Raw genomic sequence first — 25,021 nt, 5'->3', positions numbered from 1 at the left:
TAGTAGCAAAGCAGGTTTGTTTATTTTAAGGTTATTCTTTAATTAAAATACTTCAGCCTTCAGTTTTCTCCTTCCTGGTCCCCCATATACTCCTCCCTGTTCTTCAAATCTACTTAATCCATTGAGTCTACTAGTGCCATTTGTATGGGCTGTCTACTGGAGCCTGAGTAGCCTTTCAGGAGCCAGATTCTTCAAGAAAACTGACTAAAAGCCATCAACTACCCACAGCTATTCAGCAGGAGTTGGGAGCAGGGTGGTGGCAGAAGTCATAAGTATTGCTTTTGCTCTTGTAAAAGAGTTTTGTGGCAGCACATTTTTGAGGAGCTTTTCATCTGTTATGCTAAAATTAATGTCTCTCATTTGTTGGCTGTTTTTAACATTACTACTGGATTTGTTCAAAGATTGAATCTTAGCTCCATGAATTGTCTGTTGTGTTGTGAACATATCTGTTATCCCACAGAGGCCTTTCATTTACAGCCACACATTCCATTTTTTTCAATAAAAATGCCTTAGACAACAAGTAAAATCACAACTCTGAAATTAACTTCTTCTGAAAATCTGAATTACAAGAATATTCCATGTGAACTTGTATGGTGTCAACTCTTGTGATCAGGACATAATCATGTGAATATTGCTTTAAGTATCTGTGGAGAGAAAAAAATTCAGTTGTAATAAAAAATGAAGTGCCTAAAATTGGCAAGCTGAAATTGGTCATTAATTAATCATTTCATACATACACACACACACACACACACACACACACACACACACACACACACACACACACATATATATATATATATATATATATATATATGTAAGAAGTTTAATTCTAGAAATTCACTAAAGTAAACTGAGTATTAGAGACTAAAAGGAAAACTCCTTTCCATTTGCTGTGGCCAATTCATTGTCAGCTTGAGCCAAGCAAAGTGAATGTGAAAAAAATTCAAGATTTTTGTGAAGAAACAAATAATAAATTCTTACAGTCGTGATGAGGTCAATAATCCTCAATGGTTGCCATATCCAGAGAAGGAATGTCACCTCAGCGGCAGCTTAAGATTGTGTGACTTGTCCACAGTGAGTAAAATAATGAGTTGACAATTCCAAGAGGATATTTTTCCTTCTAATTCCAGGAACTCGGAGTCCTGTGTATATGAGTTTGTGACAGCAGGAGTGTTGAAAAGAATTGAGAATAAGGGAAAACAAATTTAAAAATAAAAAGTGAGATTCGTAATTTAGGAATTGAAAGAAAATAAATTACAATGAGCATCCAGAGAGGATCTAATAGATGTGGATGGTCATTCTATTTTAACTAATAAAATATTGAGAAAGAAATATTACTGCGAAAGTCACAATTCTTAGAGCACTTATTAAAGTTATATGCTAGGACAAAGATTATAGTAGATCAAGATTACGTACAGCTGTGGTGTTTTTGCTTAGAGTGCAAAAGGTTCTAAGTTCAAGCCCCAGTACCAATTTGAACAAGTAAACAATATGACCAATGCCTCATCTTGAAGTCAATTTTAAAGCATATTTGACAGCTCACAGATGACATGTTATATGTGGAGAAACAAATGGAAACTTCCAGGATTCAGTTTTTTTTTTTATTTCTGTAAGTTTCAGAGATTAAATTGATAATCAATCCTGATAGCAAAACAAGTCATCCTCCATGTCATATTTTATATTCAAACCAAGGAAGGCTATTTTATTTTAGTATGTGGCTTCTAAAATCACACTAGGCATTGTCTCCATTCTAGCTGACCGTAGAGGAAAAAAGTGGGGGAGTGGAGGATATAAGGGACACTTGTGTGAGTTTAGGAAATGGTCCAAGTAATTTCTACTCATATCCCATTAGATAGTACTGGTTAGAGAATCATAATCCATGAAGACATGAGAAATCGTGGTTCTCATTAAAAACTACAACCCATGGAGGAGCAGGAATGTTTAGGTGACAGTTACCCATGTCTTCTGTGTTCTACCTGCTTCACTGTCAAATATGTCTTATTCAGGCTCTAGGGAGACCATGAAAATCTAATCGGATCATCATATTTAGTAGGAATACCAAAAGATATAGGCAATATGATGTTTTCTCCATCAAGACCAAAAATAGATATTTAAATGTAATATCTCATATAATAAGAATTCTGCCCTCAGAACCCCATTTACAAAAATAACAAGAAAACAATATAACAAATATAGAAGACTACAATATGGATGACAGTCTCTGCCCATAGCAATTGTAGGACTTTTACTGACCATCCTTATAGAAGAATCTTTCCTGTAGCCTTTTGACTTTTATTCTAATCTTTGATGTACTAACTATATGTTGTGTCATGGAGAGTTTATTTTTTGGTTTTATTTGGTGTTCTATGGGTTTATTAAGCCAGGGATCCAGAAAAGACAAACTGATATGACAAACATTGAAGGGGAAAGATTTCAACTTGGTATTCTGTTTTAAATGACATAGAGATAGCCACAATATCTGGCTAAACAGTGGGATCGACTAGATGAATCATTCTAAGACATTTAGGAAACAAACATTTTAAAACCCAAAACCTGAAAATGTACCTTATTGAACAGTTACAAACCAAAGATTTGGCCACCAATACAAGTATATGTTTTTTACAATTCTTTCCACACATAAACAATATATTTCTTACTTTTTATTACTCTCTATTTCTTCTTCTTAAGGGCTAGGGATGTCTTACCTTAATTGGAATTTTTTTCTATATAAGGATTAGGTACTTCACAGTTGGTGAGAGAGAGTGAATGCTTTCATGTTTCTGTAAGGCTAGGAATTTCAGAGAAAAGAACTAGAGCTTGGATTCAAAGATGCATGACTGAATAGTAAGGGATAGTTCAACATTTTAAAAATGTCTTTAGTGTTTATTTAGATGTTTCCATTTAATCTTTTATAGCTCAGAGCCATTTCTTTTCCTTAGGAAATGTTTAAAATATTAAGAAGTAAAGGAATCCCTTTCAGACTCAGGAGTCAGGGTATATATTAAGTAAATTATGCAAAGTTCCACATTCCTAGTTTTGTGCTTCCTTTTCTGAAGCAAAGAAATAATAGAAATATAGTTTGGTTCATCCTTGCCTAAAGCAAAGAAAAAATAGAATATTTTTACATACTTGGCCAATCCATATGAGCATAAATGAGATATTAAAAATGAACACATTCATCGTTTGAAATGATAATGATATGTCCTGAGGATGTGTCTATTTTCTAGAAGCCTAATGTTGCTTTCTACCTAATATATATCAATATAAGTATTTAAAGGATAGCAAGTTACTGAAATGAATCTTTCAAACAATATGAACCATAGATGGATGAAAAAGTTTCCAGAGGTAAATGAAAAATTAAGAATGTTATGCATCAGTAAGAACAGGACCCACAAAAGGAACTCAGAATAATTCAAGATATGCAAATAAAAGAAAAATAATATAATATAATAAAATAATATAATGTAAGGAGTAGCAAATTGATGGACAATAAAGGCAAAGAAAGGATAATATGAAGAAATTACAGAGTGTGGTATATTTGGAAGGAAAATGAATGATAGTTCATAACTTATTAAAATTATAGTAGTGCTCATTAGTACTTCATTAAGGTAATAGATTCTATATTTGGCCAGTTAGTTGCAAATTTTTAAAAGAAATATGTTAATGAGGTAAAATTATGAAATAATTGTTAGATTTATTTACCTTCTAAAACTTTACATTATAGTGGAGATTGACTTTGAGTAACTTACTATGGCAGCTTTTTCTTGCTATCTTTACAGATAGAAGACTGTAGGAGGAGGATTCCCTCAAATTCTAGGCCAGCAGAGATAACCAAATGAGATCTTGTCTCAAAATAAAACTCGTATTAAATAGTATCTTGTAGATCAAGAGAAAAGCCTAGTTCCTCCTGTTTTATGCTTTATTCGGATTGTTATTATAAATCAAAACCATGCCAGCTAGTTTTGTTCAAAAAATTAAAAGATTTAACATAATTGGTACTTCTCCTTTAAACTCAGAAAACTAGTTACAGAATAAGGGGACATATGTCATCTCTATGACAAATAGCTGACAGAAACAACATAAATCTGGGGAAGTTTATCTTAGCTCATATCTTCAGAGATTTCACTCAGTGTTTTTTGTTTTGTTTGTTTGTTTTGTTTTTGTTGCTAAGCTACCTTCAGAACCATGACAAGCAGAAGCATCATAGATAGATAGATAGATAGATAGATAGATAGATAGATAGATAGATAGATAGATAGATGCCTAGAGGTAGAAAGTCAAGAGGTAAGAGATTTGAAAGGGCCAAAGCAAGATAAATCTTGCCTTTACTGATCTCTAACTCAGCCCCACCTCTTAAAGTTCCTAGCACTTCTTGATGAGACCCCCAAATCTGGGACCAAGATTTTAACCTGTGAATCTGGTAATATCATACTTAAACAGCAACAGGAACCAGTTGTTTTTTTATTAATTATCATTTATCAGTAGTTTATTTGAACCCATATTTAAAACTGGAGATCAACTGGAGATCAAGAAAGTTAAACTCAGCTGCAATGGTGCTGCAGGTGCAGAAGTAGGATCCAACAGTTGAAGGTGGAGAGGAAGTCATGGAGTTGTATCAAATTGGGAGAATTTCAAAACTTAGTTTTGCTATTACCATTCTATTTTTAGAACAATAGGTTTAGTTCAATGTTCAAAATATCTTTAGAATAGATACTGGGGAAGAAGAGATTTTTAAGAGCACTATTGAGGGCATAGCAGAATATGAAATGAACTCAGTGAGCTCTATTGAGAACTGAAGACTGCTAACCTAAAATAACTCACCAAGCAACGACATCTATATACAGCAATACTATGCTGTTGCTAGAAAGGAAACCTTCTAATCCTTGTCTGTCATTTTTTGTCCAGTTCCAGACTTCTACCAGCTGGGCGGTGGTGATACTTTACAGAGGATTAGCCTGTAACCATCTATGGAGTGTCTTATCACTTTCTTGCTGAAGTCCTCCCATAGATCCCAACTAAAATCATTATCATTATCTCTTTATCATTCCTCCATATATCTAGCACTGTTTGAAATTTTATAATTTCTTTCAAAGATTTACTTCAGAGACACTTTCTGAAACTGGGTGAATAGGGTAATAACAAAGCACTTGCCAATTGTCTTACTTAGGATTTCCATTGCTATAAAGAGACATCATGACCAAGGCAACTCTTATAAAAGTCAACATTTAATTGGGGCTGGCTTACAGGTTCAGAGCTCCAGTCCATTATCACCAAGGCAGAACAAGGCAGCATCCCAGCAGATGTGGTGCTGAAAGAGCCAAACTTTTCCATCTTCACTGAAAGGAAGTCAGCTGTTTTCAGGCAGCTAGGAGGAGGGTCTCCAAGCCAACTACACAGAGACACACTTCCTCCAACAAGGCCACACCTCCTAACAGTGCTACTCCCTGGGACAAACATATTCAAACCACTATACATAGTATGTGTAAGGGCCTAGGATAGATCTGATAAAATGAAAAACAAAGTAAAGAGTATGAATGTAAAAAAGAAAACAAAATTAAAATAGAACATAATACTTCATTGTGTTACCTTGCAGGAAAAAGCTTATACTGAATAGGTAACAGTTATAGCAACAAGTATTCAAGTCATCTGTTTTAATTACAAATTTAAGTAAAGAAAAATTATAAAACAAAGGTGCCAAAGATATTTAAATTTAATTTATTAAAAATAAATTTAAATTTAAGTAAAGCTTAATGTAGAAATGTAAAAGTTTGTCTTATGATCAATCAGGTTTTGTAAAAGAAAACTCCTAAGGCCAGCAGGTCAATGTTGTTAGCAGAGGGGCATGATTTAGAATAATACAAGAAAAATATCTTCAACTTGCAAAGAATTCCCTGAGAAAATAGAGAAAGCCAAGTCCCTGGAAGTGCTCATACATACTAAGGCTGGAAAAACATCTCACTGGAGGAGGGATTCCCGTAAGATAACCTTCCAGACCTTCTCCAGATGCACTCCATTAATTTACTAGGGATGCATGCCCATGTGAACTGAAGGTCAGAAACACAAAAATAGCCAAACACTATTTCATGAACTCTTGTAAATTTTGTGAAGGCTAGTGTTAGAGTAAGATCTGGAATCATGTCTCTGGGAACCTTTTCAGGAATGCAAGATTCAATGGAAGCTTAATGAATTCTGCAACTAAGTCACTGAAGCCTGAAAAATAAAACTATCTGAAAAGCAGAATTCCAACTTTAGTTCTTCCCCAGCCTGACTGAAATTTATACTTCGGATTTTCCAAATCACAAATAAGTCTAGGTTTTTCACATCTTATCATTTCATCGAAACAACTCAGACCCTTTTAAGGAGCTGATCATTAGTATCTATCCATACACAAACTATATGTCCATTTGAAAATAATATTGTGGGGTGACTGTCTCCGGTCAGAAAAATCACTTTTCTTAAGAATCATTTCATCAAGTTCATGCATGTAATTGAGCACTTGCAGGAGGCAGAGAAGTGTGAATCTCAGTGAGACCTAGCCTTACCTAGTCTACAGAATATACATAAGAGAGTTCTAGGCCAACCAGAGCAATATAGTGAGGCAATCAAATCAACATACAAACAAGTGGAAATATAATTGCCATATACATGTATAATATTTGTTTGGTACTACCCTATACTGTAGAATACTCTTCCCTTAGTTCCTTTGCACATATCAGCTTTTTATCTTCATGAGAGATTTATACAAGCCTGCAGTTTGCCATCATGCTTGTTTTTAGTGAGTTCTTTCATTTACCCATTCAAAGAATACTTTTTTTCTTTTTAAGAGTTTTCTAAATAACCCAATTAAAAATGGTGTACAGAGATAAAACTTCTCAACAGAGGAATCTCTAATGGCTGAGAAACATTTAAGTAGACGTTCAACGTCCTCAGTTATCAGGAAAATGTAAATCAAACAAGTCTAAAATTTCATCTTACATCCGTCAGAATGGCTAAGATCAAAAACGCAAGTGACAGAACATGCTGGTGAGGATATGGAGCAAGAGGAACACTTCTCTGTTGCTTGTGGGAAAGCAAACTTGTAAAACCACTTTGGAAATTGGTTTGGCAGTTTCTCAGAAAAATTGCAATACCTTTACCCCAAGATACAGCTGTATCACCCCTGAGCATACACCCAAAAGATGCCTCACTACACCACAGGGACATTTGATCAACTTTTTCATGCCAGCTTTGTTTATAATAGCCAGAAACTTGAAAAAAAGACCCTAGATGTCCCTTAACTGAAGAAAGAATAAAGAAAATGTGGTACACTTAAACAATGGAATACTACTCAGCTATTAAAAACAAAGACTTTATGAAATTTACAGGAAACCAGGTGGAATTTGAGAATATCGTCCTGAGGAAGGTAAGCTGGACCCAGAAAGACATGCATGATCTGTACTAACCTGTAAGTGCCCATTAGCCATGAAGTAGAAGATAAGTATGCTGCAACCCACAGACACAAAGTAACTTGGTAATAAGGACAGCCAAAGGGAGGATGAATGGATAAAATAGACATTGGTGGTGGATGGAAGGAAGGAACTGAATGGGAGAGGAGGTGAAGAGGGTAGTGAGGTGGTGATCAGGTATGGAGAGGTAGGGGAGGAAAGGGCTTGGAGAGAAAACGGAAATTGGTGAAGGAAATATCTGGGACTGGCCAGAGACCTGGGATAGGCAAAGTCCCATGAGCCTATGAAGGTGACCCTAGCTGACACACCTAGCAGATTGGATATAGAGACTCAAGTGGCCACATCTGTGGCAAGGCCAAGCAGAAAGAGGGGAACATCGACACAGCCACAAAACGTTTGACCCAAAATTTGTCCTGACTAAGAAACACAGGGATAAAGATGAGCAAAGGTGGAGGGAATAGCCAACCGATGACTGCCCTAACTTGAGACTCATCCCATGGGAGAGAAGGAACCCCTCATACTAATAAGATTGTGTTTGCAGAAAACAGTCTAGCATTACTGGCCCCCAAGAGACTTTATCCAGCAGCTATGGAAACAGATGCAGAGATCTACAGCCAAACATCAGGCAGGCTTCGGGGAGTCTTATGGAATCATGTGGCTTTTGTTTTTCTGTTTGTTTATATGTTGCATTACTGTGGTGGTGCCTACTCAATTATGGTGAAATCTTTTTGATGTGTTCTTGGATTCAGTTTGCAAGTATGTTATTGAGAATTTTGGACTCTATATTCATAGAGAAATTAATATTTTATGCTGTTTCTTTTTTTTTTCCTTTTCTTTTTTTTCAGAGCTGGGGACCAAACCCAGGGCCTTGTGCTTGCTAGGCAAGCGCTCTACCACTAAGCTAAATCCCCAACCCCTTTTATGCTATTTCTTTATTGAGTCTTTTTTAAATTTTATTTTTTCTTGGGTATTTTATATATTTAGATTCAAATGTTATCCCTTTTAACCCCTTCTCCCACACTCCCCCCAGATTCCCCTGAATCTATGAAAATGCTCCCACTCCCATCTAACCACTCGCACCCACCTACTCCCACCTCAACACCCTGGTATTCCCCTACATTGGGGAAATGATCCGTCAAAGGACCAAGGGCTATTCCTCCTATTGATACTGGACGATTCCATCCTCTGCTACATATGTGGCTGGAGTCATGGAGCCTTCTATGTGTTGGTTGGTGGTTTTGTCCCTGGGAGCTCTGGAGGTCTGGCTGGTTGATATTGTTGTTCTTCCTATGGGATTTCAAACCCCTTCTGCTCCTTCAGTCTTTTGTCTAACTCCTCCATTGGAGTCTCCTTGTTCAGTCCAGTGGCTAGCTGCAAGCATCTTCATCTGTATCAATAGGGCTCTGGCAGAGCCTCTCAAGGGACACCTATATCAGGCTCCTATCAGCAAGCATTTCTTGGCATTAGCAATAGTGAATGGGTTTGGTGGCTGCATATGGGATGGAACCCAGGTAGGGCAGTCCCTGCTCCACTCTTTGCCCCTGTATTTCCTCCCATGATTATTTTGTTCTCCCTTCTAAAAAGGACTGAGGCATCCACATTTTGGTTCTCCTTCTTGAGCTTCATATGATATGTGAATTTTTTCTTAGCTATTCCAAGTTTTTGGGCTAATATCCACTTATCAGTGAGTGCATACCATGTGTGTTCTTTTGACACTGGGTTACCTCACTCAGGATGATAGTTTGTAGTTCCATCCAATTGCCTAAGAATTTCATGAAGTCATTGTTTTTAATAGCTGAGTAGTATTCCATTGTGTAAATGCACCACATTTTCTGTATCCATTCCTAAGTTGAAGGACATCTGGGTTCTTTCCAGCTTCTGGCTATTATAAATAAGGCTGCTGTGAACATAGTGGAGCACGTGTCCTTTTTATATGTTGGAGCATCTTTTGGTATATGCCCAGGAGTGTTATAGTTGGGTCCTCAGGTAGTTCAATGTCCAATTTTCTGAGGAACCTGCAGACTGATTTCCAGAATGGTTTTACCAGTCTGCAATCCCACCAACAATGGAGGAGTGTTCCTATTTCTCCACATCCTCACCAGCATCTACTGTCACCAGAATTTTTGATCTTAGCCACTCTGATTGGTGTGAGGTGAAATCTCAGGTTTGTTTTAATTTTCATTTCACTGATGACTAAGGATGTTGAACATTTCTTTAGGTGCTTCTCAGCCATTCAGTATTCCTCAGCTGATAATTCTTTGTTTAGCTCTGTACTCTATGTTTTAATAGGATTATTTGATTCTCTAAAGTCTAATTTCTTGAGTTCTTTGTATATATTAGATATTAGCCCTATATAGGATGTAGGATTGATAAATAAATACCTTTTCCCAATCTGTCATTTGTCATTTTGTCCTATTAGCAGTGTCCTTTGCCTTACAGAAGCTATGCAATTTTATGAGGTCCCATTTGTTGATTCTTGATCTTAGAACATAAGCCATTGGTGTTTTGTTCAGGAAATCTTCCCCTGTGCCTTTGTGTTCCAGGCTCCTCCCCACTTTTTCTTTTATTAGTTTCATTGTATCTGGTTTTATGCGGAGGTCTTTGATCCATTTGGACTTGAGCTCTGTACAAGGAGATAAGCATGGATCGATCTGCATTCTTCTACATGTTGACCTCCAGTTGAACCAGCACCATTTGTTGAGAATGCTATCTTTTTTCCACTGGATGGTTTTGGCTCCTTTGTCAAAAATCAAGTGACCATAGGTGTGTGGGTTCATTTCTGGGTCTTCAATTCTATTCCATTGTTCTATCTGCCTGTCTGTGTACCAATACCATGCAGTTTTTATTTTTATCACTATTGTTCTGTAATACAGCTTGAGGTCAGGGATGGTGATTTCCCCAGAAGTTTATTGTTGAGAATAGTTTTTGCTCTCCTTGGGTTTTGGTTTTTGTTGTTGTTGTTGTTGTTTTCGGTTTTTTTTTTTTGTTTTGTTTTTTGTTTTTTGGTTTTTGGTTTTTGGTTTTTGGTTTTTTTTTTTTTTGGTTTTTTTTTTTTTTTGGCAAGTTTCGTGAGGATTGCATTGTATCTGTAGATTTCTTTTGGCAAGATGGCCATTTTTACTGTATTAATCTTGTCAATCCATGAGAATGGGAGATCTTTCCATCTTCTGAGATCTTCTTCAATTTCTTTTTTTTTAGAGACTTGAGGTTCTTGTCATACAGATCTTTCACTTGTTTGGTTAGAGTCACACCGAGGTAGTGTATATTATTCGTGACTATTGTGAAGGGTGTAGTTTCCCTAATTTCTTTCTCAACCTGTTTATCCTTTGGGTAGAGGAAGGCTATTGATTTGTTTGAGTTAATTTTATATCCAGCCACTTTGCTGAAGTTTTTTTTATCAGGTTTAGGAGTTCTCTGGTGAAATTTTTGGGGTCACCTAAGTATACTATCCTATCATCTGCAAATAGTGATATTTTGACTTCTTCTTTTCCAATTTGTATCCCTTTGCCCATTTGTTTTCTAATTGTTCTGTCTAGGTCTCCAAGTACTATATTGAATAGATAGGGAGCGTGTGGGCAGTCTTGTCTAGTCCCTGATTTTAGTGGAATTGCTTTATTGAGTTTTTATGTGGCTTAGGTATCAGTGTAACTGTCCTTAAGAAGCATATTATTGAGTTGTGATATTTGGTTTTATATTTCTCCTTTGATAGAATAATCACATAGGGGCAAAGACTCTACTTGGTACCAATTCAACCTCTCCATGTTCATTAAGTTCTGTATGTGTTATCTTCCCCGACTTATAAAGCTCTGGGACTTCCTTGGTGTAAAACTTCAGTTACTGATCAGTTTTACAGTTGCTTTCAGTCCGCTTAGACTTTCAGATCATGATTCAGCCTTGACGGTTGTCTGTATCTGGAAATTTTTTGTTTCTTCTAGGTTATCCAATTTATGTACATAATTGTTCATAGTAGTCTCTCTCAATCTTGTTATTGTATCATAATCTATAATAAACCTAAATTTACTGCTGAAATCACTCATTCAGCTTGTTAGGGTTTCGAATCTCGGCCGGTGCCTGAACAAATCACACCCAGCCTCCATGGTTCCACGTGGATAGGTTTAATGAGGGAAGAGTAGAAGAGCAGAAAGGTAGCAGGCCATGGCCACATGAGGGGGCCAGGGGGGATGGGGAAGGGGGCAAGAGCAGCAAAGAAAAAAGAGCAAGAGAGGGTAAGAGGGGAGTAAGAGAGAGGGTACGAGAAGGAGGAGGGGGCAAGCAGCCCCTTATATAGTCAAGCACAGCTGGCTATTGCTAGGTGATGGTGGGGTGGAGCATAGCTGGCTGCTGCCAGATAGCTGTGGGGGTGGAGCTTAGACAGAATACCAACATAGCTTTTTTTCTCCATTTGTTTCCAATAGTCATTTTGCTTAGAAATGGGAAGTTGGCAGCTAAGTCCATCAAAGAAATTTCGAGGTTAGGTAAAGATCGCTAGCAAAGTTAGAGACAAGATTCAGAGGCTTGAAGAGTGTGAACTCAGTGTATCAGATAATAGAAGGCCAGTCATATACACAATGTAGGTCAGGAAATGACTCCACTTGTTACTGTGCTCAAGTGGTCATTTTCTAATCAACAAACCTGTTCTTTACTAAGCCACAAGAAAAGCTCCTTGCTACTTTTGCCTGCTGGAATGTAGGATGCACTTTTCATTGGTCTCTGCTTATGACATTTGTGGTATGAAACTTAGAGAGCAGAGAGGTCATCAGATTTAGCTGGTCAAAAATATTTCATGAACCAATTTAAACCGTCCAGGAAAAGCACTGATGTGGGATCGAAAAATCCCCCAAATTCACTAGAATAAATTAATTGACATCTTTTCAAAGGTTATATTTAGTCTCAGCAAGGAAAATGTGTGGTTCCATGAAAATAAGACTATGAAAAGAAAAGTGTATTTCACCATGGCAATGAATTTGAAAAATATTTCATGTTTTATGTAATTTAATGAGCATGAAGTATTTCTCAGTAATTATTCCTCATTTCTCATCTCTAGTAAAATCTGAAACATAAACCTCCAAGAAAATTTTCCAGAAAAAAGAAATGTTGATATTTGCAGATTCAAATGCGGAAGTGTCCTATATACTTCCCTACTTCCTGGAGAGTGTCCTACACACTTCCCTACTTCCTGGAGAGTGTCCTACACACTTCCCTACTTCCTGGAGAGTGTCCTATATACTTCCCTACTTCCTGGAGAGTGTCCTACACACTTCCCTACTTCCTGGAGAGTGTCCTACACACTTCCCTACTTCCTGGAGAGTGTCCTACACACTTCCCTACTTCCTGGAGAGTGTCCTACACACTTCCCTACTTCCTGGAGAGTGTCCTACACACTTCCCTACTTCCTGGAGAGTGTCCTATATACTTCCCTACTTCCTGGAGAGTGTCCTACACACTTCCCTACTTCCTGGAGAGTGTCCTATATACTTCCCTACTTCCTGGAGAGTGTCCTACACACTTCCCTACTTCCTGGAGAGGTTGAGACTTTATACTTTTCATCCAGACCACTCAGTTCCTTAAATAGTGTCTCTGAAATTAAATATTTATTAAGAAATGCTTAGACAATGAGCTTCAGCTCATTCTATGACTTGATTTTAACTTATTAACTCTTTTACTCTAACCTGAGTTCAAATCCTCTCCTTGTCTTTTTAAGTCCATCTCAACATTAAGTCCACCAGGGCAAGTCTCCTGCATCTTTGCTTCTTTGCCAGAATTCTCTCTATTCCTGCTGGATGTTCCACTTCCTATTTCCTGCCTCGGCTCTTTGGCCATAAGCTTTTTTATTGACAGGTGATGCTCATAAGAGACTCTCTCTATAAGAGGTAGCCCTGGATATGCATAACTGAAACTCTACACTGCCTGCCCAGCAGCACTGAGATCAGAATTGTTTAAGTCCTTCAACTAAATGAATCTTTAGTGAGTAAAGTAATCTTTAGTTTATTAATGTGTCAGTAATGGATTGCAAGGTAGATATTTTTTCTCTAATATAATCTTCTGTATTTTGTCTTGAATTTAAGTACATTGATTGTGGGGTGTGTGTGTGTGTGTGTGTGTGTGTGTGTACTGCAAGGTAGATAATTTTCTCTTTTGTGATCTCATATACTTTTATCATGAATTTATAAAAAGTGTGTGTGTGTGTGTGTGTGCGCGCGCGCGCGTGCATGCGCGTGTGTATACACTTGTGTGTAAAGTCATTGGAAAACCACAGATTTGCTATATTAATGACCTCAGGATTCACCTAAGTTGATTTCCTAACACACAAATGCCCTCTTCCACACAGAGAGTACCAGCTGATTTATATCCTCCATGATTTCCATATTTATATTTATGCACATACTTTCACATACACATGTATATATATTATGTGGTGTACATATATAGAGAGAAATAGAAAATATAGACATCTTATTTAGATTGTAAATTACTCAAGAGAAGGCATCAAAGATTTCTTTCTATTCTCTCCTGAATTTTGCTCTGCCCTGTCTGAACACGTGCCGAGGGATAATTAATAAAAGTTTTAGATTGCTTTAGTCCAGATTTAAAAGGGAAAATTTATTACTACAACCATATTTTCCCTTTCTGTTATGGGTTATAAATATGAATTAAAAAACCTCCTTCACCCACAGAAATCCTGGAGAGTAGGTTGAGCACTGCTTCCTGCAAGCCAGTGCAGCATGGTGCAAGAGAGAAAAGCAAAGGCATATACTAACCCCACGTCTGTGAGCCTCTGTGTCTCAGAGACCTCAGCAAAGGAGTAAACAGGGTCTTAATTCATTTTGCAGATGATACTAAAGTGGGAAATGCTGGAATAGTAAAATGGGCCTCAGCAAGGAAAATAAAAACTCAAGTTGGAAAAAAGAACTAACACATAGAAGGGAAAAATAATTCAAAACACAGATTCAGCAGGACGGATAAATTTGGATTGCAGCACTCACAGCAGGCTATCCTGTGTTGTCCAGCATCAGAGGTGACATGTCACAGTGTTCTCTCCTGAAAAATCTCAAAAGTTAGGTTTAAGGATTAAAGGTCCATTTTGACCTAGGCATGCAAATATAACTAAGTTTCAAATATTATAACTAAAAAGAGAATAGTTAAACAAACAAAGGGAATTATAAGTATTCCTAAATTTACTTGTACAGAACTCAGACAAGTATAGCAAAAATCAGGTGGCAAAACATTCTGTTGAATGAAAATGTGAATGTTGACGCTCCAATATAAATAAGCATCATCATTTTGATCAATGGGGTTCCATAGAAGAAGGCAAATTTAAAATGTTCCTCAATGGATCCGGTATGGTAATTATTTTATTTCTCCAGCTTATTTATCATGTCATCACAGGACCATTCGTGGCAATCTTCTCCCACTGTCAGGTCATCAGCCAATTCTTTTTGATTTCATTAAGGTAGAGCGAATGGATCCACCCACTCTACTTTTCTGTTTGATGTGTACTGGTTTTATAATAAGTAATGCACTCTGCAATTTAAAGTACTTGAATCTAAATCCATAAATCACCCTCAAGAATTGATTGCAGCTTTAAATGCCTCTTTCACACCCATCAGCTGGGATTTCATACATTCACATTCCTTTACTGAATATCATTCACGTAGAAAATTGTAAGAGAACATAAGTGCCTCTGCACCAAGTAGATTAGCATGAAAACCAGACAAAGGGGAAAAACAGACTAAATATATTATGATTTTCATCATTACACTGTTGCTCAACTCCCATTTGCTCCACCCTGATTTCTTTATGCCAAGAATATGAAACTGCAATTATATTCAAGGTTTCTTAGAAAAATCCATTTTCTCTCCTTTACTCAATAAATAAAAAGTCTTATATTTTCTCTGTGTGGTTTAATATGTACTTTTATTCTGTTCAGGAATATTTAGACCGCAACTGATTTGACAAGTGAGATGTGGCATATCTGATAACTTCTATCAAGTAGCAAATAATGCTCAAGTACATTCATACCAATACAGAAATATTCGACACCCAAGCCAAACTCCGAATTCATATCTAGTAAACAATTGCCATGAGTAAAACAAGTAGGAAAATGTATCCATTCACAAAACAGCACAAAGGATTAAAGTCAATCCAAACAGATAAGGATATGGAGGCATCTATTGCACATATAATGTGTAGGGTTTTAAATTTAAAGAAATTTGGAACTATATATTCAATTAAACTTCTAGAGCTAAAAGCAATCTATGGAATGAAAAATATGCAGGATCGATCAGTGGTTGAAGAAAGATTAGAAAACTGAGAGGTAGAACTATAGGAACTCTTTAGAATGAAATCTAGAGACATGAAGTCTAGGGATCCACGAGACATGGGAAAAATAGAAACTTCAGGTGCCTGTAATTTAAGTCATAGAGAATTTAAAGTTAGAGGGGAGGAATAAAACATAACTAAATCTACATATTCGTCATTACTGAACCCTAAACATAACTGCTCACAAAGATAGTCAAAGATGGCACACAACACACATTGGCACAAATCAAAACAAAGGGGTTCAAGATCAAGGGTAACTCAGAATAGAGAGGGGCTTAGGAAGACTTATAAACATACTAATATCTGAATCTAGTCTTCAGCTTTGCTTGTATTATTCTGAGCTCAAGCTGGGGTCCATAGACTTTTAAGGTCCTTAAAAGTTATCCATGCTCTGAGTATAGAAAATCTCTTTATTTTCCTATTTCAAATGGTCTGTGTTTCTAGAAATTCGATGGTCAAGGCCCACTCTTGTGATGTTAATGAAGGCAGACATGATTCCTTAATAAATAGCAAGTTGAGCTCATAGATAATAGTAGATACTAAATAAAAAGGGAAGGAGGAGGAAGGAGGAGGATAAAACTGAAGAAGAGGAGGAGGAAGAGGAAGGAGAGAAGGAGGAGGAAGAAATTTTAATACAGAAGAAGTTTTCTAAAATACATACTTCTATGAAGTCTACAGAAATGAAATCATGAAAGAACAAGGGAGACAAAACCATGACTGGACAGCTTTCACCACCAAATAAAGTTTTGGATACTTGGAATGGGATACGTCTGTTTGGCTAAAAGGGTCCCATGACAGATCTCAAAATAACCCAGGCTATTGCTATGCCTATTGTTTCTTCACAGACTGATGGTAAGGCTGAAGTCAACAACCAATGCTGAAGACAGCTACCAATGCACAAATCAGTTATTGCGGAGATGTAAACACTGTGCCTGCCTAGACTTCTGTGCCTTCACTCCTGTAGACTAGGTCATGGCCCTGGAAGGTACTCTGCACACTACCAAAGGGGAAAAGTAACCACCAACCCAGCTCCAACCCTCTCAATCTACAGTGGTGACCTGCCTGAGAGACACACTGGCACACTTGTTGCATAAGCTTTTGGGAGTTACAAACCAAGATGTGGTTGAGGTATGGCCACTCTGTGAGACTGAACCCATAACCACACTGATTATGTGGTCAAGAACCCAAGAATAAAGAGGCCAGAGACCTATAAAGAAAGCAAAGACTACGGTTCTACTTTACCAGCATATTCATAAAATGACTCCCAATGACATTCTGCTGTATTCATAGATCCTTGCTTTGATCATGCATCATCAGAGAAGGTTCCAACAGTAGCAGATGAGAACACATCCAGAGAACCGCTACCAGGAAATGTACAGTGAATGAGAAAGCTGGAAACACTAAGCCATAAATCCAATATTTCCAACAAATCTCTCCCTTCAGGGCTCAGGCAACACCATAGAAGAGGAGGCAGAGAGAATGTAACAGCCAGAGGCAACAGAGAACGCCAAGGGTAGATGCTTTTATAAATACAGCACAATGAACACAAACATGAACTCACAGAGACTGAGATAGTAAGCACATGGCCTGCATGGGTCTGCACCAGATGGGGTCCTAGAGCTCAGAGAAAAATATATGCATACCCCCATCATTGACCCAAAAGCTATCACCCATTGATAAGCACTAACACATTTTTCTCCAATGGATTCTCACAGGGATTCTCACAGGTAGGCCCCAAATTTAGTAGTAGATGACCAACATTAAACAAAATCAAAGGCATCTTTGGAAGCCCTCTGTCTCATATGTTGTGCAAGAGTGTTTGTTTTACCTTCCAGGCTTTTTAACTATATATTATGGCTCCCTGGTTTGTGTTTTTATATGAGTCCTATATGTAGGAACATATGTGTCTCTGCCTCTATATATGTTATTCACTGAAAGACAAATTATTTTGCATTTTTACCTTTTCCTTTTAGCTTTTTCGGGTACTTTTTGTGATTTTATCTTATTTTATTATTGTTCCCAACTTGCCTCTTTGCTCTCTACGGAGAGATAAAATAGATGTGGATCCAAAGAGAGGTTAAGTGAGGAGGAACTGGAAGGAGCTGGGGTAGAAGAAACAAATCAGAATATATTGTTTAAAAGAAACCCTATTTTTAATTAAAGAAAAACATTAAAATGTGAAATATCAAGGAATGATCCTGACACAAAACTCTTAAGATCAATGCACTGAAAATTAGAAACCATTGCTTAGAGATATCAGATAATTAATGAAGAAATAGCAAAATCAGGGGGCAGTAGAGTTGGTATTTTTTCAGATGTTAGTTCCACTCAAGTTAGTCTTAGAGGGAAAACAATCAATCAAAACCCCAGACAACTTTTAGTATAAATCAACAAACTAAATCAAGATACCCTTGTACAGAAAATGATTAAAATAAATGAGAAAGACTACAAACTATCTCATCTAAAATGCTATCAAAGAAACTCAATTTATATCAGTATTAAAAGAGATAAATGGTTTACAGGAACAGAAGAGAAAACAAGAACATATCACAGCTTCAGGGAAAAGTTAATTTTTACAAAGATACAGGGAAATTCATTGACTTATCAAAAAATCACGTCATAAAATTTAAATTCACATGTGAAAAATAATGTCTAAGCTAAGAATTAAAATGGATCTCAAAAATAAAGACAAATTGCAAGAATTAGAAGAATCAAAAAAAAACCCTATAGCAAACCTGAGTTATCACATTCTGGTCTCCTTGGACTTTTTTTGCAGTGCTAGACCAGCTGTTTATTTATGTACCGTAACAAATGTGTGATTTATTTTAAAAGGGGATCTTGTTCCATCAAAATTATTTTTTTCAAAAGTTTTGCTCAACTGTGTTATTGGTAAGTTATAATCTTTACAGAATTTATAACTTACTGATATCCTCACCATCTTTCAGAACTGGCCATCTAAAAAGTAGTAGGAGAAGCTGTACCAAGAGTACAAGTGTACCAGCTACTTTTATTAACACTGAAGTGCCTGACAAAAGGGAATGTGGGGACAAAGAATTTATTTTGGGTCATGGCTTCATGGGCAAGGATACTTATGTTCATGGGAGAGGAACTTAAGTATGTTCCTAGGATGTTCATAGGATGAGAGCAGTCCCTGTCCCAGTGGAGTAGGCATGTGAGGTGACATGCTAATTTCTCTATGAGTGAGGAAAAAGAGGAAGGGAAGTAACAGTGGTTTTACTATATATAATCCATAAGGACCACATCCCATCACCTCACTTCAATTAGCTAGGCCCTATCTTAAGGATGTACAATCCTAGAAGAAGAAAAAAACTGTAACCAGTTGGGAATGTATCAGGGCACTTAAACCCAAGTCATTAAAAAGCTTGGGGCCAACCTGAGCTATCACATTCAGGTCTCCCTTGACTTTTTTAACAAAAAGACTATACCTTAAATCAACATAAAGCAACAAAACAGAGATAACAAGAGTACATATCAATATTTATAGCATTTTAAAGAAAATTGATAACTTTAGGTGTTTATTAACAATTTGATCAGATATAAATAAGATATTCTACATACTTAAAAGATGATTTCTTAGCATATAATCTGATTAGAGTTATCATTCTCTCTTTTCCACTTCAGATATCTAAAGCATTAAAGGATACAAAATGAAATTTGTGCCTAACAATCAAGCATACATTATTCTCCTTAATTTCATAACTGAGTTTTTCTTTCATCCAACTAATAAAACCCGGCTAACACATTTTAAACATCTAGCTTACTATCACTACCGTTCTTTCTGTTAGAGGTTATTGGTGGAGAATCTGCATTGAGTGGCATCATCATGTATGAGAAACCTAAGCTGTGCCATGCCATTCACCTTGTTTTAATTAACATCTCAATGTGAGCTATCCTCCCTCCTCTCCTCCCAGTCTCTACTTCTCACCTCACTTCCCCTATACCCTTTACCTTTCTTCTCAGAGAAGGGAAAACCTCCCATGGATATCAACTTGCCTTGTCTCATCATTGTAGTAGGACTGAGTCCATCTTCCTCCATTGAGGATAGACAAAGGAAAGAGATCCAAAGACAGGCAACAGAGGCTAACAGACTGTTAGAGGTCCAACCACCTAGCATCATCTGGGTGCTCTGGGATGGACCATGACATTTGCTTTGTAAAAATAATCTCACAAACTTATTATATTTTATATGAGAATGAGGATGTACAGAGTCTTAATGCAAAGTCCAGGTTCCCTCTGATTCACAGTCCTACCTCATTCTCTCAAATTCTGCAATTGCACATGTGCATAATTATGCCTCACTTATAACCCTGACTTATAGGTAATAAGGTTGCTTGAGAAAGTTAAGCAAGTTTTCCAAAGGCACAGTGCTGATTAAGAACATGTCTGAGCTGTGAACTCAACCACCCAATGCTACAATCTCTGTATACTTGTTGTGTAACGCATTCCAATGCTGTAATCTTAGGATTAAGGTTGCTAATCCACTTTGGCTTTAGGTACAGAAAAATGTTCAAATTTTCTTCAAAATAAAAGGTACATCCAGTTTCTTGAATTTCTAAATGAGTCTTGTGGTCTTTTTTCTACAAGAGCAAACTTAATGTGTACCTGTAAATCACACTCAGATTTTACATGTTACATATAAGGCTATGTCCTTATCATTGTGATTAGAGAACATTCAGCCCAAGAATATTCCTACCTTAAAAGCTACTAAGAAGAGGAGTGAAGGAGAAATTGACAGAGGTGACACAAAAGCAGGTGTCTTTCTACATTGTCTCTGCTGAAATATTATCAAGATCTAATTGCTACAGCTGGTAGCCAATTCCTTAGAGTTGTTGTTACACATTTATTTATAGACTCATTCAGTATATATTAATGTTAAACAGCAAGGGCATTTCATCTATGGCATTTTTTTGTGCTGTTCAGCACAGCACGGATGGCACTTAGACTTGGCTCACCCCCTTTTTTATTCATCTTCCTTTTCCCTTTGTTGGTCCATAGCAACCTTCTCCTCTAATTTCACATAAAAGAAAACAGATGATACTTAAATTTGTGTCTAATTTCAATTAAGAAAGATAAGGACGTTAGGTGTGCATCCACTGTGGAAATATTTTTAAAAGCTTAAAATGTCGACTCGTTAAAACCTAACTCCACCACTCTTAGGCATGCACTCCAAAGAGTGTAGATTAGAGTCTAACCTGCATACTCATACCTATCGTTGTGCTATTCTCAGTGATGAAATGACAAGGATGTAGGAGGGCATTGCTGCATGGACGGACGGGGAAAGTGTAGGCTGTATACAGAGAGTCGTGATAGGTAGTCAATGGAATAGACTTAATAGCTGAGTAGTCACACTTCTGGCAAACACAGGGAGCAAAATAATACCACAGTGATGCTCTGGCTAGAAAGCTCTATCAGAGTTCAAAGCCAGACTCCACTGTCTAAAACTCTGATGTGGTTCTCCAAGTTTCATTTTGTTTTTTTTAAGAAAAGAATTATGATAGAAAATAGCCAACATGGCTATGATTTCCCTGACCTTGAGCTAGAATGGGCTTATAAAATAAACACGAAAACCAATCTCCTCTTAAAGTTTAATAATCACGAATGAAGGTAGAGTTGGGATTGTACAAATTGAGTGGGCACCTGGCCAACTCAATACATCACCTTCATGCAGAAGTGTCTCTTCCGACTTGGGCAGCAAAGGAAAAGAGCTATTAGTTTAAATCAGTGCTAATTCACTCACCAAAGCTCCAACAAATAAAAAAGCCAGGATAGAATCAATTCTATTCTTGATGTCAAAAGTCAACTAAGATATCATAAATTAAATAAGATGTGACTTTTAATTAATGACTAGACTGAATAGGTAACTGTTTTTAAGACACAACACCGAAGACATTAAGGGACTGGCAAGAAATGACAAAGGTTACTGGTCTAGCTGTCAGGCACAATAAATACCACCCAGCTTTTGTTTTACAGTGGCGTGCTGTATAAATAGAAGAAATTTTATATTCATAGGATTTCACCTAAGGTTACAAAACTGGGAGAAATTAATGTCCCGCCTCAAAGGGAGAGCAAGAGAAGCACACTGGCAACTGTGAAGCCAAAGCATCAAGGTCTGCTCTCACACTTGATCCCTGCTCTGTGTACTCTGGCCTTGCAGACATTTCAGTAGCATCTCTTGGGTACAATAACAGACCTTGATTTAGCGTCCGCACATTCTCCTTCCCATTAGACACTTACTCAATTGCTCCTGTGAGGATATTACATGACACCAAGAATTCACTGCAGCAATCTAAGTGGGAGAAGTGGGAAGTGTGAAGGAAGGAGCAAATTAAAACGAGAATTTTGTTTATGCTGAAAGTTCAAGTGTACAGATTTCGTGTCTATTTTTTATTTTTTTGAAACACGATTTTGATGGCTTTGTTAGGAGAATAGCTAGCGGACTTAATGGGGAAAATCCAACAATTTGCACAAATTAAGCCATTTCTAGTTAACACGAGTAACAGCTAAAAAGGAAAAGAAAAGTATTCTATACCATGGTTATGGACATTGAAATTCAAAGGTCTCAATTATTATTATTATTATATACCCAAGAAAGAAATTTGCAATGCAATGTCTTTTCCCCTTATATTAATTCTGGCTCTAGTTCTACTACTTACCAAAAACAATTGTGTGAATATCTATTCATTTTACAAAACTCACTTTTGTACATTTTGACATTTCCAACTGTTTTGTTTGTGAGCAATTAACATGTATTCTAGGAGCACAAAGATATGCAGATCTCCACATGAAAACATCAGGAACAGAAATGCATGGACTGGTTCACGAAACATGTCTTAAGCAGCTAGAGACAAGCTCTCCCTGTAAAGGCAATACTTTTTACTATTCAAGTCACTTAATTATTCTTATGAGGTAAATTTTAATATTATCTATTTAAATTGCCCATTATTTTCTTATATGGTCACAATATAATACTGTGCGTTAAACCTAGTGCACAATTTCTCCTAAATTACTAGAAAGGTGAATGAATATTAATTTAATGAGGCTTAAATATGCATATGACATCATCCCCCCTGCCTGGGCATTCCTGTGTTTAAATTTCCTTTTCTTATGAGAACTCCACTTATGTCTAAGTAGGATTCCACATTGTTCCAGTCTGAAACAACTAACTACAACAGTGAGGTAGGCCTTGCAGATGATAGTCTGACATGCTAAAGTTTAGGACTTCAATGTATTGATTTGAGGTATGGCTGTAGGAGACTTAATTTGCCATGTTTAAAAAGCAGAGAAGTGCTTTAAAGCATTGTAACGAGAAGCTGGAGAAATGGCTTGATGATTAAAAACACTTGTGTCTGCAGAAGACCCATATTTGAATCCAAGCTCCCACATGCCAGTTCATAAGCATAAATAATACAGTGCCACAGATCCAGTGCCTTCTTCTGATCTCTGCAAGCAGCATACTTACTCACTGCACGTATACACACATTCAAGAAAAATACAACCATAAAATAAAATAAATTAACCTTCAAAATATTGTAACTACTATTACCACCCAATTCCTAGGCATACATAAACTGTATTTAATTAAAATGCTTAGTAATTTATGATGAGCATTGACTTTAACCTGCTAACATATACTATAAATTAGAGGTTTGTATATCTGTGTGTAAATATATTAAATGCACAAAAAGAACTTTAAATGCTAGCACTGTAGAAAAGGAATGCAAACTTCGAAAACAAACTCCCCAGATAAAGTATCTTAATGTTAGTTTGCATTTAATGGTTTCCAGTGACTTATTAATATTACCTCATAGAGAACCTTTAACGACCTTCCAGACTGTGAGAAATGGCAGTAATAATGAAAGCCTTGAGCATAGCGTAATAGGATGTGCACGTGACCTCTACCTTTTCATTGGTCATCATAGCAATGGCTGTTCTCCATCTTTGAATAGATTTTCACTCTTAAGACCATTCTGCAGACAATGACACTGAAGCAATGCGGACTGGTGGATTTTAATGATTTACTCAAGGCCACGCAGTCAGTGGTCCGCAAAACCAAAATATTGCCAAATGATAGGGTTTACAATGTTTTAAAAAAATTTAAAAATAATTTCCTACTTTTATCTCAAATCTCCCAATTTTCGCTAAAACTCCTTTCTAACTATATCCTGATTGAGAAAGTGATGCAACATTAATCCTTCGGATTACAATACCACATTAATAAATTTTCTGAACACAACAGGCAAAGACTTGGACAAATGAACTCCCCCAAAAGCTGCAAATCTTGTTCCTATTTCAAAGTAAGTTACAAACCAGCCCAAACCTACATTACTCATCTGAGTGATAAATCAGATTATGCAATGTGCAATTTCAACAAGCATCAGACACTGAGAGAACAAGATTTTAAACACAGACGAGCTGGCAGCCGTAGTGGAGATCTCCCATGCTCACCCATATTTGGTCATCCTATCAGCTCTTGCTTTCCTCCTTTTGAATGCTCAGTGGAACTCTGTGACTGTAAAAGGTATGCTTGCATTTATGACGTCACTATATGTGAGGGATGTGTTTGGAACCAAACCTGTGTATTCTACCCTAACAGACTTCAGGTTTGAGCTAATATTTTTTCATGTCACTTTTGAGTTTCTTTCTGAGCAGTCAAAGGATTTAATGGTTCCATGTGGGTAATCACCGAAGTCCAGCATACAGGTGAATTCGCCTTGGGAAATAAAATCACATTGGCAACACACATAATGAAAGGCCTGGCTGCACAGTGTAATGTCCATTCTTCACAACAGTCTGAATGTATGGGACAGATGGAAAAACAAATTGGCATCACAAAATTGCCAGCTTTGACATTCCTCAGACCCCCCCCCCAAAAAAAATGCTTCCAAAAGGGCATAACTCCACAAGCTTCCAACGTCTGGAGGACTAATTCACTCCGTCTCCCTCATCAAATTGTTAGCAATACTACAATGTCCAGTGGCATAAAACTAATGGGGAAAACAGGAAATTTCCTGGGGCCTTTGTGCAAATTAGGCATTTTATTTTAACATTAGAATTTTGCACAAACCACCCCCAAATATTTTGAGTTTAGGAAACTGTGACCCAACCCAGTTGCTCAGAAGGTATGTGTTTAGTTACATAACCGTCTACAGGAACTATAAAGGTTCAGACGGTGTCCTTGGAAAGGACATACTTGTTTTATTTGCTGAAACATTTTAACTGATCCATCAACTGTC

General features: G+C 37.0%; 1 long non-coding RNA gene across 1 annotated transcript; it reads right to left on the bottom strand.

The window, feature by feature from the left end:
• LOC102557561 (uncharacterized) lies at positions 1-24,290 on the bottom strand. The gene is made up of 3 exons (XR_015628225.1): positions 24,234-24,290; positions 985-1,145; positions 1-644 (listed from the first exon to the last, which is right to left on the bottom strand). It is a non-coding gene; the product is annotated as an uncharacterized LOC102557561 (long non-coding RNA).
• Positions 24,291-25,021: the final 731 nt, after the last annotated feature.

The sequence above is a fragment of the Rattus norvegicus genome, chromosome 8 (assembly GCF_021556685.1).
Source record: "Rattus norvegicus strain SHRSP/BbbUtx chromosome 8, alternate assembly SHRSP_T2T, whole genome shotgun sequence".
Lineage (NCBI taxonomy): Eukaryota > Metazoa > Chordata > Mammalia > Rodentia > Muridae > Rattus > Rattus norvegicus.
The sequence above is the reverse complement of the archived record's forward strand: the minus strand, read 5'-3'. Positions and strand labels throughout refer to the sequence as shown.